Below are 16,305 nucleotides of genomic sequence, written 5' to 3'. Positions count from 1 at the left end.
TGACTATCTCTGTAGACCATAATATCTTTGAGTAAAGGTTTTCTCTCGTGTCAAGGGAAGTGCAGAGCTTATTCAACTAAATGAGGAATAGTCCAAATTTATTTTTGCTACTATTTTTGTCCAAATATTTCCTAAGATAATCATCTTTTTGCCTCCATTCAGTCACTTTGTTGCAACAAACATTTTGAGATAACAAAACTCATGAAATAAGCTGTTTGTATACATAGTTTTATAATATTTTATCAAATTTTGATGTTGCAAAATTACACGCCTTTAGTATTCCAAAACTCCACTGAGGGTCTCTCTTATTTCTTCATGAATCTATTCACTTAATAAATATATATGAAACACATGTAAAGTCATAACAAATTAGTAAGGAATAAACATTAGACTGTATTAAATATGATAAAAATTGACTCAAAATACCATTGCATTTGAAGTTAACTTGCTGTTATTAATCTCTCAATAGTCTTGTTCCAGCCAGCCCCTCCATAGACTTGCTGGTTTGGCAAATGGTCATGCTATGTAGAATTTGTTCTGCAATGCCTTTTGGTGTGTTGAGATCTTACCAACCATGTTTCAGTAGCTTAAGTCATCAGTTTGTGGTGAGGTTTTTAATGAGTGACAGTGGCTTTCTCTGTTAAACTTGCATAAATAATAAATACCAGCATTGCAAATTCAAATACCGTCAAGGCCAGGCTGATCTAGTAAAAGTGTGAAACATCTGGTATGAGAGAAAAGGGGCTGTGAGGAGTTGAGGGGAGCTGCGTTGAACCAGAGATCTTGTTTCTTGTAAAGAAGCATTAAAATTTGGTTTTAAACAAAAATATCACTAATGCAAAGTAGGATATAATTTCAGCAGAAATTCTGCCCCTTGGTCATCTGACAGGGAGTCCTGTTTTGTACTTTTAAAACAGGGTACATTAATCTGGAAACTGACTATGACATGAATATTGCAAGAACAGCACAGCACAGGGCATGAGTTTGGGGCAGTTGCCATTTTGTAATGTCTCTATCACACCCTTAAACTTATCCGTCCTGTAAAAGGTTGGTTCTCCCTGTTCTGTCCACTAAAATTTAGGGGAGACAAGGACTCTCTGCATGTTAATCATAGCTGATAAGAACAACTGGAATCCTTGTACTGCTTAGCACTAATTCCACCCAAACATTTAAGGCTCAAGTAGGCAAAAAGCATTTTCATAGTAACACTTACTGAAGTGTTAATTAAATTATTGTTATAGTAATCAGGTTAGCCTATACCAGCATGCATGCAGAGAGACCTCAAGCTCATGCTGTATTTATTGACTCACTTACTAGCATTAGTTTATCATCAGGAAATTGTGTGCAGGTGGGCACTTAATGAATATGCATTGTGGAAATCGTAAATGAATACAAATATCATTAAGCTGTCAGTATGTATAAATCTCTTAAGCAGTTTATATATAGATTTAGGGAACAGAGCTTATTGTTTAGTTGGGTGCTCTAATCAGTTTTTACCTGAATTTCATAAGGCTACGATTCCCAAACTTGTCTGCGTACTGGAATCACCTGGAAAGTTTCAGAGACATCTGTTGCCTGTGTCTCACTCGAGGATAATGGTTTAACTTGTCTACATGTGGCCTGGATTGTTGGAATGTTCAAGAGATTCCTAGAGATTCTAAAATGCAGAAAAATGTGGGGACTGTTTCTCTAAGGTGATTACAGGAAGTTTGGCATGGGAACATTTTGACATATTATATGTCAAAATCAGATATTAATGGGGTCATACTCATCAGATATTAAGGTTGAGGAGAAACCAAGAGGAAGAATCTTTTGGTACTGGAAGACTATACAACAAGCAGGCACGAGGATAAGATGGATATGAAGAGGGCTGGCTTTCTTTTTGGGTTGCAGCACCCCAAGGGCCCATGCATTGGCACAAGGCAATATAAGTGCTCAATAAATGTTACCTAGCCTCCAGAGTTAAGTCTAGAACTTGCTGTGGGATACTTACAGAGCAACTTTGACTCTGGGTTCCTTTTGATGCTCACAGTGAATTCCACTTTTCCCAAGGCTAGATTCTACCATCCTTGATGGAAAAACTGACAGATGTTACTATGCCCAGGCTTTGGCTCAGATAATATTTAAGAAGTTTTCCCCTCTCTAGTTATCAGGACAAGCACTGCCAGCCCCTGCTTTCAGTTCATAATATGAAGAACAATCCTTTTATAATTTTGCCTATTGCAAGAAAGTATCATCTACATAAACTTTCTTCTGATTTAACTGCCCACCAGTAAATGATCTGCTCCCCCAATTCTTCATGTGCTTTAATTTGATTCCTTACTTCTTATTAAACATTAGTAGGTATTGTTGTCATTTGCTCAGGGGTTGGCTTACTTTTAGTAATTACTACTTAGAAGATATGACTGTGAGCCACTGTAAGATAAAAGATAACACATGTGAAATTATGACTGCTAATATTGTTAGTGTTACTTAATTTAAAAAATTACAGTGTTTCATACATTAGAACATCTTAAAATATCGTGCTCAATTTGGATTTTCTGAATGAAGACTTTTTACTAATTTTAACATCTTTTTATTGTTGCTCTGGTGTCATTTCCAAAGCTTAGCCAAATAGGAACTGATACTAAGACTGTAAAATCACTATTTTACATAGCAACCTTTTTTAATGAGGTCAGCTGTAAATAGGTCACTCTGAATTATAAATATACCTGATGTTAGTGTTATGTCATTTTACAATTTTCTCTGCTTATAGAAATTAAAATATGAATTATGTGATGAAAACACACCATAAAAAGTTTGTGTTCTCTAAGGAATGCTTATATGTTAGGTATACTTTTCAAAAGATGGTAAGACAGTCTTGAGCAGGCAAATCATAGTTCCATTTATTAAAATAAGTGACTAAAAAGAAGTATTGAGAAATGCGAAAGTTTAAAATATAATCTTGACTCAAAGTAGATAATTTGAGCTTTGCCGTAAAACTTTGTCTCATAATTTTCCATCCTGATGAGTTCTGAGTTCTAAAGTCTATGAATATTTGAGGCAAAAATTAGATATTCATCCAAATAGTTTTCTTGCATATCTTTTTAGTCCTGGTTGTTTTAGTAGAGTCCAAGAAGCAGATTTTATTAAAGGATGAATGCTATATTCTCTAAAATGGATTATTTGCAGAAAAACATGAAGGAAAGGGAGTTTGGGCCAGATATGTAATTCAGGAAGCAAATTTGGGAAGCAGAGAGTAAAGGTGGTGTTTTCCTAGTCAGTGACAATTATCAGGACCTCTCCTCTGCGTTATGTTTCCACAACATTTCACTGACTTGTCTATAAAAGTAAAGCTTGGAGTCAATTCAGGTGTGACAACAAAAGAATTCAATAGTAAACTCAGGGGAATCATAAGGGTAAGTGCAGATTTTAATTCAAAAGTGTTGACAAAACAACTGCTCAAGAACAACTTTTGATGTGAAGTGGATCCTGACACAAGCTCAGATCCCTGATATTTCAGTCCTGTTCATTTGTCAACATAAAGGCAAGATAGTGTCTTATGGGATTAAGCAAACTCCATGGCTAAAAATATAGTTTGACATTTCTTGAAAGCACTTGACAAGACTCCACACAAAATTATATTAGTATTCTTTTCAGCTGAGAGACAATTTTTAAGGGAGTCTGAGTTCTATTATACAAATTCAAATTTAATCTTTGGTTGCTATGGCATCTTAAAAAATTTAATCATATATTGTTGAGGTTTAAATGTTGGGTCTAGGGTATTTTAGTACAATTGGAAAATAATAAACTCTATAAATATTATTGCAAAAATTAAATTGCATTTTGGGAACTTTTAAAAAAAATAGCAGCCCTGAAAATGTCAATTACAAAGATTTTACAAAATAGGAAAGTGATTATTGACCATGTTGTCAGTAGCCATCAGTGTCTGCCCTGGTCTTTGGCATCTTTGCTGTGGTACAGCTGGCTGGCAGATTGTAGCTAATGTGCAAGTAGAGAATAAAGGTGAGGAGGAGCAAAGGTTACAGAATACAAGATGCCAGCAACCTCAGAGACTGGGGTGATGCATGTTTGATGTCTGGTGCTGGGAGGAAGAAATCTGTAGAGAATATCTGTGGTACTGGGCTGATAGGAGATGGGGGTGGCAAATGGAAAATATTTTATGGGTAGGTAATTGTATTGGTTCTGGGATAATATTTCAGCAGCAGAAATGATGAATAGCAATCCTTAATCACCAAGTGTTACAGCCGTGGGAAGTTGAAGGCTGAGTTTGAAAGTGTTAAGTCCTCTTCAGATGGAATGTCTGTTACTGCCTTAAAATCTCTGTCTTCTTAGTATTTCCTTTCCTTTGAAAAAACATTGTTTGCCAGCTTGTTGGACTCTAGCTCTTGTTCTATTTACCTACAGGGAAAACAGATTGCCATGTCCAATAGTATTATTTACTCTTTAAAGACTTTTTTTTTTTTAAACCAAAAACTGCAGATGGTTTAGTTTTCTAAAACAAATGCGAAGGTGTGAATGGTTAATCAAGCTGAAACAATTGCAGAGCTGTGCTTTTGAAAGCTTACCAAATGCCAGCCTCACTTTTGATGTTAGCATTTTTTTTTTCCTAAACAGTGGGTCCATAATTTCTAATGAAGGCTTTGCCTATTCATGCTTGAAATTCATGATAATAATGTGCAGCCAGATAATCACAAGATTTGGTGTCAAACTGTGGGTCATATAATTTCTGCGTGCCTGTGAATTAGCGCTGATACCCTAAACATTAGTATATTTATGGTTCCTCTGTAAACATGCCATTAAAAGTTAAAATGCTGATAAAATTATTAATTACTTTGTAACTTTGTTGAAAACACCAGCAGAATGAACTTAATTCAGATGGTTCTTGATACTACTAAAACATAATTTTAATAAAGAATCTAAGCTACCAGATGCCCGGTGAGAAACAAAGTGTTGGTGTGGAAATGACAGAGCAGGCACAGGAACAAATGTAGGCAATTTAGGATAATGCTCATCTCCACCCAGGTTCCTAGTTTCAAATCAGAGAGTGGATGAAAGCACAAAGACCCTGGCCAAAGGAAGGCTCAGAGAGAAGTGGCAGATTGTAAACTAGCAGGACCCTGTTACTAGCCTGGAAAGCAACATGACATTCCCTGAAGGTATTCCAAGGATAAAAATAAGTACTGAGAATGTGTAGATGTGTAGATGTCCAATCCACAGAGGAAGGCTCATGTATTTGTAAGCTGCATTAGCCCTTTTAGATCACCAAGGCAATTCAGTGATGTTAGATTAAGCATCTAAATTATTTTGTTCATGCATTAAGTAAATTACGTACACATACATGTATATATATACACATACTTATATAACTCACAGAAAAGTTAATATATAAATATCCATATTTCTCCACTTTTCCATTTTTAAAGATAAGTGATAAAGGGAAATTACTAGTTACAGTGCAGTACGATCCACCAATGAAGCTTATTTTCTGCAAGAATGCTATTTACTTTATTAAAATTTTGATTTGTATATAGTTTTTCAGGAATATAACTATTGAATAATGTTGAATTTCCTTATACCATTTAAAAAATTAACTGGGTGTGATAACTCACACCTGTGATTCCATCACTTTGGGAGGCTGAGGTGGGAGGATTGCTTGAAGCCAGGATTTTGAAACCAGCCTCACAACATAGCAAGACACTGTCTCCACAAAAAAATTTAAAACTAGCTGGGCTCTGTGGGGCATGCCTGTAGTCCTAGCTACTAGGGAGGCTGAGGTGAGAGGATCACTTGTGCCTAGGAGTTTGAGGCTGCTGTGAGCTATGGTTGGTCCACTGCACTCCAGCCTGGGCAACATAATGAGATCCTGTTTATGAAAAAAGAAATTACCCTATCAATGCCTTGATCTGTGTTGGTGGTTTGAAATTAATTATTGTAGCTGCCATAGTAACTACAATAGTAATATACAAAATTTGAATCTATGTGCTAGAGCCTGTTCTAAATGTTTTAAACCTATTGATTTATTTAGAGCCAAATGTTATTAGGTATATTATGATTATTTCTATTTTATAGCTGAAGAAGTAGAGGCATTTTGAGTCAAGGTTACACAGTCACTAATTGGCTATACTCGTGAAGTACAATGAGCACTGGGCAATAGGGTTTTCAGGGATATTGAGTAACACCCCATTTATTTGACATCAAAATACATATTTCTCTTTACTCAATAGTTAACATAAACACAAATTAATCCCTGGAGGTTTGTGACTATAATTATGTTTTGATGAAATTTTTCTGAAAATTTTTGCATCTTTTCCTATCTTAATAAACAGAAAATAATAAAGATAACCTATTAATAGTGGAAAGAATGTTGAATTTGGCTACAGTTGGGTTTAAATCTCAATCCTGGTACTTACTAATTGTATGACCTGGGTCTTAATTTCCTTATTGGTAAAGTGAACTGATACCTACATCCTTGTAAGTCACTTAGCATGGAACTTATGTCATGATAGGCTCTCATAAATGCTAGCTATTGCTATTGATTTTATTGCCCCTATTTCCTTAAAAGGAAAGTGAGATACTAATGCTCCCTTATAGGAGTTCTGCTAATTAAATGAATGGAATTTATATATGCCGTTTGTAAATGCATATGTGTGTGTGACATACCCTAGCACAGTTCTTAGTAATTATCATTTAGTAAGCATATAGATTACATGAATTAATGCAGGCAGAGCACTTAGAAGATACCTGGCATGTAGGAAGCACTTACTACATGTTATCTATTATTATTACCATATTATCATTTTATTTCAGTATTTCAGTTGGTTGTACTATTATACTTATTCCCTATTCTTGGTTTATGGTAGTGGCAAATTAATCCATTAATTAATTTTTATTACATGGATAGGTATACCTAGTGACAAGTTGACACTGATCACAAAAATCCATAATTCAGGAAGGTGAGAATTATGTGGTGAGAGAGGTAGTGAGGTCAGATGTATATGTTAGTTGAGGCGTCTATGGAACATCAAGGTAGAGGAGTACAGTCAGCAGTCAGATATGGAAAATAAATTAGACTTTATGCAGTCATCTGGGAATCATCAGAATATGCCTTTTATTTGAAACACTAAAGTGAGTTTAAAGAATGAGATGCCATATGGAGCTCCAGAGAACGTGGACATTCTAGAGAACTCCTCCAAAATAAAGATGATGATATATATTCGGAGACATAGAAGAGAACCACAGCAACTTTGGGCACTGTATGTGGACAGAGAATTTGTGGTCTACCCCAGTCTTTAAATACCTATTCCCTTCTACAGCACTTGACATAGTTTCCCTTCTTTAGGCCTTCATACAAACTCTGGGGTAGGTGCCACTTCTTGGCCCCACTGTCTCAGCTTCCTCAATACTCTTCTGCATGAAACCATGCCCTCAGGGTGCATTTTCTCTCCCTCCCCAGACAGAGCTGAATGGTGTTGGACAAAGTAACTCATCTCTGATCTTTTCCAGTAAAACTGCTCCCTCATCTGTCACTCAACCTTTCTCTTAGCCTTTCATGCTCTGACCTAATGCATATCCATTAACTGGCTGCTTGGATTTTCTTGATTTAGAAGCTTATATGGTCAAAACCTAACTGCTTTTACAAAGAGTCATTATATCTTGTCCTTTTTCTTCCTCTTCCCTCCAGATGTATCTGTTTACTATAGCATTAAGACTGAATGAATGAATGCATAAATAAAGTTGTAATAGTTATGAGACTGAATGAATACTGATCATGCAGTGGCCTTTGCACTTGTTCCATTGAAAATGTCTCTGATGTTGTCTTGCCTCCATTTCCTAAAGGCAGACTAATAACACATTTAGTTGTGTGACCTTTGGAGTAGGTATTGCATGATGGCCTTTCTCAAAATTAATTATTAAATCAAGGATTTTAAAAAAAATAGCCTTTTCAGGTGATTTTTGCTCCCTAGGAAAAATCCTAAGAGATCTGGTCAGTGTATTTTGACTGGTCACCAACATTGGAAAAATGCATATGCAAAATTCCTACAACACTAACAGGAAGATCAAACCTTCTGGTCAGCTTCGGTTCTTTCTTCTGTCTCACTTAAGTGTCTGTTGAAGAGTCTTAAATAAGGGATTTGCCATTTGAAGAAATCGGGCTAGAAAACTTTAGAGATGGCTTGCTGCAAAGCTTGCACATTCTTTGGTGGAAGAAAGAATGGTTTAGCAAATCCATAGGATTTGCATTTTAACAGATAATTTTAGGCACGAGCCACATTTAAGAATTAAGATTAAAAATCTTCAGTAGTGAGTGCATTATTTTTAAATTGCTCACTGAGGCTTTTCAGACCTTCTTAATACCTTTGTCTACAAGATGATCTTATGACATAACATTTAGGGACATGGAGAACTTTAAAATGCTGTAAAACCTGTTTTATTTTATTTTACTTTTCCAGAACGAGCTCAACATTTATTTAGTAATAATATAAATTTTCTATCTTTAGCTAAGTCTCCTTTTCTGAAATGATCTTTTACTGAAGGTATGAAAAGATAATAGGTATGAAAAGAATCAGGTGGCAAACTTACCTAATGTTAACCAAACTTACCTAAGCATACTTTGCCTTAGAAGCAATAGGTAAATGTGTGAAACTTTGGAAAACACGGTAATAAAGATTTCTTTTAATCATCATCAGATTTATTTACAGGACAAAAGAGAATTTGGCCTTGTTTCGCTGCAGCCAGAACAATGAATGGAAAAATTGTTTCACTGAGTCTTCCTAGGATAAAAATGTGAGCATCACCAAAATGTACTAATTTTAAGAGCATTGTTGGATTGGCATTGATTAGCCAGTGTTCAAAAATGTGACTTCTAAAATATAACATTGTAAGTTGCACCCTGGTTACTTTTTATATTTTAAGACAAACATTGAATCTGCTAATGGCATTTAGAGATTATTGAAGCCACTCATCATAATATGTCAGGTCAACTGGATTTTCCCAAAGTATTTTCTGTTTTCATCTGGCATTGAGCCCTATATTGGCACAACCTCTTGTTTCTCCCTTCCCAGATGAAAGGGATCCTAAAATAAATGGATTGGATCCCAGTGGATCCTGGGGGCCTGGTGCAGGAGCTAGGACAGGATTGGGATTGGACAAAACTTTCTCCATCCCCAATGGTCTTGGAATGAGGAGACTATACAGTGGAATAAGAAAAACCTGAGAGACAGCATAAAGGAGTTGAAACATAAGCCAAAGTCAGAAAAACATACTTCTTTTTGTCTTCTATGAATTTATTAATATCTTATTTTATTTTTAAATTTATTTCAATAGTTTTGGGGATAAAGTGGTTTTTCATTACATGGGTATGATTTAGTGGTGATTTCTGGATTTTGGTGCACCCGTCACCCAAGCAGTGTACACTGTACCCAGTATGTAGTCTTTTATCCCTCACCACCATCCCACCCCTGAGTCCCCAAAGTTCATTATGTCATTCTTATGCCTTTTTGTCCTCATAGCTTAGCTCTCACTTCTAAGTGGGAACATACGATGTTTGATTTTCCATTCCTGAGTTACTTCACTTAGAATAATGGCCTCCAGCTCCATCCAAGTTGTTACAAAGGCCGTTACAGAGACTATACTTTTGTGAGGGCCTGGAAAAAAACCCTTGTAAAAGGCAGCAGTATGGAAATATAGGAACATGAATTTTGAAATGAAAAGAATAGGCTATGAAGATTCTGTAAACTCTGGGATATAATAAGAGGATTTCTGAATTAAAGGGCTACAATCTTAGTCTTGATAGAGTGGCCAGTTGAGGCAGAAAGTGTGACATAGTAAGCCTGATAATACTCTGAGAATCACTTAAACCATGATCTGGATGGTATATTTTGTATTGATATAAAATATTTGTGTATACTTATGGGTACATGTGATATTTTGATACATGTATACAGTGTGTAATAATTAAATCAGGGTATTTAGGATATCCATTACCTCTAACATTTATCATTTCTTTTTGTAACATTTATCAGCTCAAATCTTCTGTTCTAGCTATTTTGAAATATACAATATATTGTTAACTATAGTCACCTTACTATTCTATGAAACACTAGAACTTATTTCTTCTATCTGTCTGTACGTTGTACCCATTAACCAACTTCTCTCGATCACTACCCACCCGCCACCACCTCCACCACCACACTCTTCTCAGCCTCTGGTAACCATCATTCTACTCTTTGCTTTCATGAGATCAACTTTTTTAGCTCCACATATGAGTGACAACATGGAATGAACACACGAAAGTTTCAAACTTACTGATTGAGCAGACACACAAATATCCAAGAGACAGGAATCAAATGTTACCACTACAGAAAACTGCCAAATCACAATAATAAACAACGAGAGAAGGACAGGAATAGATGATGTATAAAACAACCAGAAAACAATGAACAAAATGATAGAAATAAGACCTCCTCATCAGTAAACTTCAATCTCTTTACAACACAGATTAATTTCCCCACTTAAAAGATATAGATTGGCTGAATGGATGAAAAAATAATAACATGACCAAACTATATGCAGCCTAAAGAAATTTATTTTACCCGTAAAGACTCATATACACTGAAAGCGAAGTGATGGAAAAAGATACTCCACATAAATGAAAACTAAATGCTGACAGGAGTAGCTATAGTTAGATAAAACAGATTTTAAGTCAAAAACAGTCAAAAGAGACATAAAAGGTCATTATATAATGATAAAAGGGTCAGTTGAGCAAGAGGATATAACAATTCCAAATACATATGCACCCAACACTGGAGCATCCAGATACATAAAGCAATTATTATTAGATATAAAGGGAGAGATAGGCTTCAATACAATAGTAGTTGGGGACTTTAACACCCCACTCTCAGCATTGGACAGATCATCTAGAGAGAAAACCAACAAAGAAACATTGGACTTAAACTGCACTTTAGACCAAATGGACCTAACAGACTTTTATGGAACATTTTATTCAATAGCTGTAGAATATACATTCCTCTTATCAGCACATGAAACATTCTCCATGATAGAGCATATATTAGGCCACAAAACAAGACTCAACAAATTTTTAAAATTTGAAATTATATCAACTATCTTCTTGTATCACAATGGAATAAAACTGGAAATCAATAACATGAACTTTGGAAACTGTACAAATACAAGGAAAATAAAAACGTGCTCCTGAATGACCACTGGGTTGAAGAAGAAATTAAGAAGGAAATAAAAATATTTCTTGAAACAAATGAAAATGGAAACACAATATACTAAAACCTATGGGATACAGCAAAAGCAGTGCTAAGATGGAAGTTTGTAGCAATAAATACCTACGTCAAAAAAGTAGAAAGATTTCAGATAAACAGGCCAGTGATACCCCCTCAAGGAACTGGATAGTATAGTTTAGCCACACTCATGTTTAGTACTGCCAGCGTCTTTAATTGAGTTAAATAAAAATGTGAATCTATAAAAGTGAATTTTGTTGGAGGGTATTAACAATAGATTTTGTGAAAGAAATGAAGTTTCACATTGTGTTTGGACCAAATATGCGAAAAAACAACTTGCTTTCCTTCCTACAAATGTTTTAGAGGTAGAGTCAGTATAAAAATTAAAAAGACTTGCAATTTGGCAACAAGTTCAGTCTTTATGGGGTGAATTACACAAGACTGCTCTGTTTCTAAGTGGACAAATAAAAATTTCTAAAATAAACATGTTTTACTACTTAAATGATCATGCTGCTACAAGCCTTGCAGGAAAATGATTATATTTATTAGTCCTCTAGTCAAACTCCTATCTATGTTCACACAAATTTAAGCATCCTGCAAAATCTTCTTCCTTAGTGAATGGAAAAGAGCAATTTCGCACAGAATTTTAAATTCTCCAAGTACTCCTGTCTCTGAAATTAGCTTCTCTACCCAAATTTACAAGGCTTGTTATCAAATATGAAATATACCAGTCTGTCAAAATTTAAAACCTATAATTTTTGTTCCATACTAGTAATGTATGTAGCTCAGTGTTATTCCTTAATAAATACTTATTGAATGAACAAACTAATATTGCAATAATTTTTCAAATGTGCTCTTTCTTAAAGGATTTCCAGTCTCTTGTGGGATTATTACATCTTTTTTCCACTTGAGTTTCACAGAAGTGTAGGATACATGCACTAAGATGGCCCCTAGAATATGTATTTGTTCCTGAAATTATATGCAATAAAACGTCCTCCATTCTACTTGAGCATAATTTGTTGTATACCATATTGAACATCTCCACAGATGGTTTTGCTGTCAAATCCTTGAGTTTAAATGATTCTGAAATATTGTAGTCCTGTTAGACATAGAGAGGTTGCCTTGCATTAAATGCCCCCCAGGGATCAATATGATTCTTCCAGGGCCCACTGCACTCCTTTTGCCCCAAGTAGAATAATACACTGGAGACTTGCAGTGTAGAAAGAACATAAGCTGTAGGCCGGGCACAGTGGCTCACGCCTGTAATCCCAGCACTTTGGGAGGCTGAGGCGGGCGGATCAAGAGGCCAGGAGATCGAGACCATCCTGGCTAACACGGTGAAACCCCATCTCTACTAAAAATACAAAAAATTAGCTGGGCATGGTGGCACGCGCCTGTAGTCCCAGCTACTCAGGAGGCTGAGGCAGGAGAATCACTTGAACCCAGGAGGCAGAAGTTGCAGTGAGCCGATTGTGCCACTGCACTCCAGCCTGGGCGACAGAGCGAGACTCTGTCTCAAAAAAAAAAAAAAGCTGTAGAATCAGAGGGGTTCTGGTTTCAGCTCTGCCATTTCAATAGATGAGTAAGTTGCTTAGCTTTGTTGAGTCTTAGTTTCTTCTCTAGAAGAAGAGAGGAAATAATGTCTGTAGGTTCACAGTTCTGAGGTCTGCATTACATAGTGCAGCTCTAGTGTGTAATTCAGTGCCCAGCACAGTCAGAACTACAAGAAGTTATCTACTCTCCTCTTGAAAATTCCACATAGTCCTGTTATTTCTTAAGTGCCTATATTCAGGTAGGCCAAGTAGAAAAATCCTGAATCTGGCCGAGCGCGGTGGCTCACGCCTGTGATCTCAGCACTTTGGGAGTCCGAGGCGGGCAAATCATGAGGTCAGGAGTTAGAGACCAGCCTGGCCAATGTGGTGAAACCCTATCTCTACTAAAAATACAAAAATTAACTATTCGTGGTGGTACGCACCTGTAGTCCCAGCTACTTGGGAGGTTGAGGCAGGAGAATCCTTGAACCCGGGAGGTGGAAGTTGCAGTGAGCCGAGATCGCACCACTGCACTCTAACCTGAGTGACAGAGTGAGACTGTGTCTCAAAAAAAAAAAAAAAAAAAAAGAAAGAAAGAAAAAAAGAAAAATCCTGGATCTGTAGGATTAATGGCTACCTTGGAGAACCTACTGCTGTTTCCCTCCCCCAAGTATTGTTTTATTGAAACGGTAGAAAATATTTCTAGCATGGTGAAAATCCATGGTTAACCTGTGATTTATTTTATTTATAACTTGTTATGCCTTTGTACATTATTTTATTACTTAGCATAATAACATAAGCATTTACTCCTTTTTATTAAAATCTTCTTGACTGTATCATGACTCTGTGTGGTCATAACCTACTTTAATTAAACATACTTTTATTGTTGGACATTTAGGCTCTTTCTAGTGTTGGGTTATTCTAAATAATGATACATCTTGTAGAGGAAGCTTTTAAATTTTTTTCATGTTATTTTCTTTATAAAGGTTCCCAAAATTAGAACTTTTGAGCTAAAATATATGTATTTTTTTATTGTGATAAAATGTGCATAACATAAAATTTACTATTTTAACCATTTTTAAGTGTAGAGTTTGGTGACTCTGGTCATTCACATTGTGTGGAACCAGAACCACCATTCATCTCCAGAACTTTTCCCTCTTTTCAAACTGAAATTCTGTTTCATCAACAATAATTCCTCTTTTTCTCCTCCCCTCAGCCACTGGCAGCTACCATTCTACTTTCCATCTCTAGGAATTTGACTACACTAGGTACCTTATGTAGCTGAAATCATACAACATTTGTCCTTTTGTGTTGACTCATTGTTTTCAGGTTTCATCCATGTTGTAGCATATGTCAGAATTTCCTTCCTTTTTAAGGCTCGTATTCTATTGTGTATGTGTACTAAATTTTGTGTATTCATTCCTCCACTGAAGGATATTTGGATTACTTTACCTTTTGGTTATTATAAATAAGTCTGCTGTGACCATTGGTGTACATTATCTCTTCAACTCTCTGTTTTCACTTCCTTTGAGTGCATACCCTGAAGTGGAATTGCTGGATCATATGGTAATTCTATGTTTAATTTTTTGAGAAACTGCCATTTTGTTTTCCACAGCTTCCACAATTGCTACCAGCAATGCACAGCGATTCCAATTTCTCTTTGTTCTCACCAACGGTTATTTTCTTTCTTTTTAAAAATAATGGTCATTCTATCAGGTGCGAAGTCGTATCTCTTCGTGGTTTTGATTTGCATTTCTCTAAGGATTAGTGATGGTGAGCATCTTTTCATGTACTTATTGTCCATCCGTTTATCTTTTGGGTATATTATTTGACTGTTAAGGTTCTTTTCCCATTTTTTAATGGACTTATTTGTTTTCTTTTGTTAAGTTGTAGGAGTTATTTATATATTCTGGACAGTAATCCCCATCAAATATAAGATTTACAAAAATTTTATTCCATTCCATGGTTGCCTTTTCATTCTATAGATGGTGTTCTTTGATACACAAAAGTTTCTAACTTTGAAATTCAATTTATTTTTTGTTTTATTGCATGCGCCTTTTCATAGTATATCAAGAAATCATTGCCAATTCCAATGTCATGAAGCTTTTCCCTTCTTTGTAGTAAGTTTTGAAATTAGGAAATGTGAGACCTCCAACTTTATTTTTCTTTTTTGGATGAAATGTTTTAAAGCCTGCATTTTCAATACAGACATACACGCATTCAGTGTAGGCCAAGCAAGGTCTAAAGAACCACGTAAGTTTCTTTCTACCTCCTGGAGGCAGAACCAGTGAATTTTACATCTTGATGGATCAATGTTCTCTTTTCCCTGTGACTTTTTAAAATTAATTTTAAAATTTTTAACTTTTTATTTTGAAATAATTTTAGTCTGACAAAACAGTTGCAAAAATGGTATAGAGAGTTCCTTGTACCCTTCAACAAGTTTCTCTTAATGTTAATGCTTTACATAATCACAATTCAATTATACAATCAGGAAATTGACATTTGTGCAAAGACAAAACTACAGATCTTATTCAAATTTTGCCAGTTTTCCCAACAACATATTTTTCTGTTCTGAGATCTGATCCAGTATTCTGTATTTTCTCTTTTTAACTCTTGAGGGAGTTAACTTTGAGACTTATACAAATATCCTATTTCTCCTCAACTTTTGCCCATTAATCTTAAAATCCATTAGTGGGTCTTATCAGCAATAATTATTACTGTGGTGTTTGCCTAATGGTGATACTGTATTTCCCTCTTTCCTTCGACATTGATTGACTGGAATTCTTTTGAAAGGAAAAACTGTCTCTTTCCCCCGTTTTTTTCTTAGAACATATTTTTGAAGCCTCTGAATACATTGAGCCAAATGTATTCCTGAAAGATTTCTCCCAAGTTACGCTTCTCAGCAATAGTATTTAGTATCATAGTAAAATGGTTTTACCCATTCAGTGGTCCGACATGTCAAGAGGCTGTCCCTAATTACCCCATCTAAGTTAGACTCCTCTTAACTATGCTATTTTCTATTGCAGAAACTGATTGCCATGACAGGAAATACCAAGATTGGGAGAGGGGATGGTAACTTTAGAGATGATTAAGGAATGCCTCTTGAGAAAGTAACATTTTTGCTGAGGAGGAGAGAAGTATAAGAAGGAGCCAAGCAGAGAGAAAGTGGAGGGAAGAGTGTTCCAGGCATAGGGAACAGCATATGCAAGGCCTCAAGACAGCCAAGGCCTTAGCTCAAGGGAACTAACATCCTTGAGGAACTCAAAGATGACCAGAATAAAACATAGTGGGTGAGGCAGCAGTGCTTGGGAGATGAAGTTTGGTTGTAAGCAGTGGCCACATCAGGTAAAAGTCTTGAAGGCTTTGTTAAGATGAATGGATTTTATGCTGGGGAGAGTGGAAAGCCACTGGAGAACATTTTTCACAGGTTCTTTTAGGATTGCATATTCTGTTATTTACTGTCTGTATTAGATTCCTATGGCTGCCATAACCAAGTACCATTAAATAAGAGGCTTAAAACA

The 16,305-nt window shown here is 35.8% G+C and overlaps 1 protein-coding gene across 4 annotated transcripts in view; it reads left to right on the top strand.

Annotated features, from left to right (window-relative positions):
* Window positions 1-16,305, top strand: part of TMEM117 (transmembrane protein 117) — a 589,216-nt gene that overhangs the window by 337,385 nt on the left and 235,526 nt on the right. The gene's annotated exons all lie outside the window — the stretch shown is intronic.

The sequence above is a fragment of the Trachypithecus francoisi genome, unplaced genomic scaffold (assembly GCF_009764315.1).
Source record: "Trachypithecus francoisi isolate TF-2019V2 unplaced genomic scaffold, Tfra_2.0 Lachesis_group11, whole genome shotgun sequence".
Taxonomy (NCBI): Eukaryota; Metazoa; Chordata; class Mammalia; order Primates; family Cercopithecidae; genus Trachypithecus; species Trachypithecus francoisi.
Note: the sequence above shows the minus strand (reverse complement) of the source record. Positions and strands in the feature narration are given on the sequence as shown.